Source organism: Penaeus chinensis, chromosome 35, assembly GCF_019202785.1.
Source record: "Penaeus chinensis breed Huanghai No. 1 chromosome 35, ASM1920278v2, whole genome shotgun sequence".
Lineage (NCBI taxonomy): Eukaryota > Metazoa > Arthropoda > Malacostraca > Decapoda > Penaeidae > Penaeus > Penaeus chinensis.
In genome coordinates this window covers 3,389,395-3,394,394 of record NC_061853.1, presented here as the reverse complement: position 1 = coordinate 3,394,394, position 5,000 = coordinate 3,389,395, and positions in this window count along the sequence as shown.

The following is a 5,000-nucleotide window of genomic DNA, read 5'->3' as shown; positions in this document are numbered from 1 at the left end:
CGTGTGCTTGTGTGTGTGTGTGTGTGTGTGTGTGTGTGTGTGTGTGTGTGTGTGTGTGTGTGTGTGTGTGTGTGTGTGCGTGTAGGGGGGTGTGTATGCTTCTGCTTGTGTTTGTTTTGCCTGTATTTGTTGGATTTGATGTTTTGTTTCACTGGCTTTTAACAAAGTCTGACAGTGCATTTGCGTTAACTTTAATAGGAATTGCATAATCATTTGTTAAATGTTAATGTTATTTTATCTTTTGCGATTAAAATTGTCGTGTTTTAGCAAAGGCTGAATACTTTTTAGTTCATATGACACAATGTAATGTAGTGCTTTTGTGAATATATATATATAATATATATATATATATATATGTATATATATAGTGTGTGAGTGTGTGAGTGTGTGTGTGTGTATTTATATATAAATATTATACCTACACACACATACATACATACATACATACATACATACATACATACATACATACATACATACATACATACATACATACATACACACACACACACACACACACACACACACACACACACACACACACACACACACACACACACACACACACACACACACATATGCATACATACAAACATATGTATAGTTATAGATATAGTTATAGATATAGTATATATATAGTATAGATATAGGTATGGTTATGGGTATAAATATATGTATGTATATGTATATATATGTATATATATGTATATATATATATACACACACACACAGACACGCATATATATGTGTGTGTGTGTGAATGTATATGTATATGTATAAATATAACTTGTATATATATATATATATATATATATATATATATATATAAAGACAGAGAATGTGTACATGTATGGTTGTATATATGTACATACACGAATTATTAACCATTTAAGGCAAACCACTTTGTCCTTCCTGGAGAAGCAACACGCGGGACCCCACAAAGGCTAATAGAATAGAAGAGAAGATGTGTGCCTGAGCTTCGCTGGCTGTCTATCTGTTTACCTATCTATCTGTCTATCTATCTATGTATCTCTCTCTCTCTATATATATATATCTGCTGTCTGTCTGTGGGGAGGTGGAGGATTAAGTCGGGGTTCCACTGGCCTTTGCTAACTTCGGGACAAAAGTAAGCGATGATCTCCCATCTGACAAGCCCGAGGGAAGCCAGACAAAGGCCATCCTTCACCTAGACCCTACTGTGATTACCTAAAGTTTATGAACTTCTTAGAACTTCGTTAGGTATCATTGTGGAGTGCTAACACCATTTAGGTCCATGTGGAGGCGATACGGGAGCGGCTGGGGCTTGGAGGTGGAGGTGGACCTGGGCTGAGTCTGACTTGTGGAACCCGATTGAGTTAGCATGTGGAGCCGGGGCCTTGGGATGGCCATGCTGTCGGAAGTTAGAAATGGGTTTCTCGCTCAATTTCAGAGTGATAGAATATTCGAATGTCGTATTTATTTTCCAATTCTGTGTGTGTGTGTGTGTGTGTGTGTGTGTGTGTGTGTGTGTGTGTGTGTGTGTGTGTGTGTGTGTTCATGCTGGTTCTACTTTTCTTTCGTGGATATTTTGAATTAAATGAAAGTAGATGAAAACCACCCTCCCCCCACAAATAAAAAAAAGAGAGATCTAGTTAAGACAGAAGTTCATTTTCTTATTTCTTGAAAACTCTGTCGTTGGCAACATATTTACTATTGACCATAGCATCATCCAGAATGTCTCTCTCGACGCATATAACCCATAACTTCTCCTTTAACATCAACCGGCCGGAATATTGACGCTGTTAACCCTTATCATCTTCGTCGCTGCTTATAACACCAACGGCAGGCCACGGTATGAGTGATGATAACTCATATTCTCCATCGCTACCTACAGCATCAATAATCGAAGGTAATTCTTGTAAGCATAGTTTCCGTGGCCGCGTTTCTCGCCAGTTCGCATAGCGTGCCGAGCGTAAGGAACCACGTCCTCATCAACGCTGTATTGGGTTCCCTCTCGTAGCATTCGGTCTGTTGGGCTGTCGGTTGGTTTGTCTGTCGGGTGGGTCGGTTAGGCTGTTTGTCGGTGGGTCGGTTGGTCTGCCTGTCGGTCTGTCGATTGATCTGTCTGTCGGTTGGTCTGTCTGTCGGTCTGTCGATTGATCTGTCTGTCGGTCTGTCGATTGATCTGTCTATCGGTCTGTTGGTCTGTCTGTCGGTCTGTCGATTGATCTGTCTATCGGTCTGTTGGTCTGTCTGTCGGTCTGTCGATTATTCTGTCTGTCGGTTGGTCTGTCTGTCGGTCTATCGATTGATCTGTCTATCGGTCTGTTGGTCTGTCGGTTGGTCTGTCTGTCGGTCTGTCGATTGATCTGTCTATCGGTCTGTTGGTCTGTCTGTCGGTCTGTCGGTTAGTCTGTCTGTCGGTCTGTCGATTGATCTGTCTGTCGGTCTGTCGGTTGGTCTGTCTGTCGGTTGGTCTGTCTGTCGGTTGGTCTGTCTGTCGGTTGGTCTGTCTGTCGGTTGGTCTGTCCGTCGGTGGGTCGGTTGGTGAAGCAGGCAGGCCGCCCTCCCTGCTTTCCCTATCGCCCATCACCTGCTGGAGGGACCATCGCGTCTTAAGTAGGAGCGGGTCGATCCAGGTACTCCCTCCGCTTTGTTGACAGGAGGAAGAAGGGATGTAGAAAGTCCTTTGATAAGACTAAAAAAATCTAGGGGGGAAGGTGGGGAGGGAGGGAGGGAGGGAGGGAGGTTGGAGGGACAGGGGAAGGGGGCGTGGAGGTTGGAGGGACAGGGGAAGGGGGTGTGGAGGGAGGGAGAGATGGGGGGTTAGGGGAAGGAGGGTGGGAGAGGGAGAAGGAGAGACTGAGAGAGAGAGATAGGGGGGGTGGGGTAGTGGGGAGGGTTGGAGGCGGAGGGAGAGGGGAGGGAGTGGGACGGGGAAGAAATAAAGATCGAGAAAGAGATAGAAAAAATCACCCGGTTTTTTCCCCGATTCTTTTTCATTTTCTTTCTTTCCTTTATCTCCCTCCCTCCCTCCTTCCTTCCCTCCCTCTCCCCCCCCCCTTCCCCCTCCCCCCCCCCTCTTCTTGCATTGCCGTCCCTTAATCGTTGTCGCTTCTTTCTCTTTGTTTTGTTTTGTTTTTTTCATTTTTATTTATTTTTTATTATTATTTTTATTTTTTTACTTTCTTCACATTCCTTAGCCTTTTCACATGGCCTGCTTTTGTGTATTTTCGTCGCTCGTTTTTTTTTATTTGCTTGTGTGTTTGTCTGAGCGCAACGGATTGAGGCTGCTCATTATCGCCCCGTCACGGAGGGGTTTGTAAAGTGTTAAGAAGATTTCTGCCACATAACGGCTATGCAGATGATGTGTGTTGTTGGTGGGGAAATGCAGCTTGGCGACGATCAAACGGGTTATTGGGGTTTAAATGTACTGGGGTTGTGTGTGTGTGTGTGTGTGTGTGTGTGCGTGTGTGTGTGTGTGTGTGTGTGTGTGTGTGTGTGTGTTTGTGTGTTTGTGTGTGTGTGTGCGTGTGCGTGTGCGTGTGCGTGTGCTTGTGTGTGTGTGTGTGTGTGTGTGTGTGTGTGTGTGTGTGTGTGTGTGTGTGTTTTGTGTGTGTGCGCTTGCATATGTGTATGGCGTCTGGGTACATGCGGTATGGACGTGAAATAGCATAATTACAGAAGACGTTCAAGTCATGCACAATATTATATGGTTATACACAACATGGCTTTGTATTTTAATATACTAGAGATTCTGCGCTAATTAAGCTTTTCTTATAATTATCTCTTCCTGTTTATCGTTCCATCTATCTATCAACTAATTGATTAATTTATTATTCTCACTATCTGTCTATTTGTCTATCTATCTATCTATTTGTCTATCTATCTGTCTACTCATCTATTTGTCTATCTGTCTACCTATCTAATTCGCTGTCTAGCTATCTGTATATCTATCTGTCTACCTATCTAAATCGTTGTCTGTCTATATGTACATCTATCTATCTCCCGGCCTCTGCCCCCTCTACCTCTTTCACTAACCCCTCTCCCCCCTCTCTCCACCTCTCGTACCCTTTTTCAACCTCTTTCAGCCACCCCCCACTACACCCCGTTCACCCATCCCCACTCTCATCCTCACTCCCCACCCCCACCCCCTTTATTCCACATTCTCCCTCCTTCACGCTCACTCCTACCCTCCACCCCCTCCCACCATTCTTACCCCCTACTCCCACGCCCCACTCCCACCCCCTACCCTCCACATTCACGTTCACTCCTACCCTCCGCCCCCTCCCCCCACTCTCACCCCCTACTCCCACGCTCCACTCCCACCTCTTTCCCTCCACATTCTCCCTCCTTCACGCTCACTCATACCCTCCACCCCCTCCACCCACTCTCAACCCCCACTCCCTCCTCCCACTCCCACGCCCTTCCCTCCACATTCTCCCTCTCGATCAAAGAGTTTATAAGCCTACCTTCTACACTCGAATGTAGATCGAAGATTACCTTACTACACTTCAGAAGTCTCCGCTAAGTGCCCAGCGCCGCGTAAGAGGCACTGGCACTGCTCTTTGTACTGACCCTGTGTGCCATTGGTATCTGTATCAATGAAACCGAGGCAAAGAGAATGAGAGAGAGAGAGAGAGAGAAAAAAAAAGGAGGGAGGGGAAAGAAGCGAAAAGAATGGAGAAGAATAAAAGTTCTAAGAGCGATTGCTTGATGGAAAGACGTTGCGGGTGGAGTGGGGGGGGGGTAGGGGGGGAGGGGAGGGGAAGGGTAAGGAAGGGAAGGGAAGAAAGGAAGAAATTGATAAGCGAGATAAGTTATCGAAGGGAGGACGTGTTGCACGCCCGCCGCCTTCCTTTGATGACCAGTCCATTATGTTGATTAAATGTCTCTCGTGCAACAAAAAGATCAAGGACAGGGTGCTTGTTTGACGGATAGAATCTTTTTTTATTGTCTGTCTTTGTTGCAGATGAAATCGGTATCTGTTTTTGTTGCGCGCTTTTTTTTTTTTTTTTTTT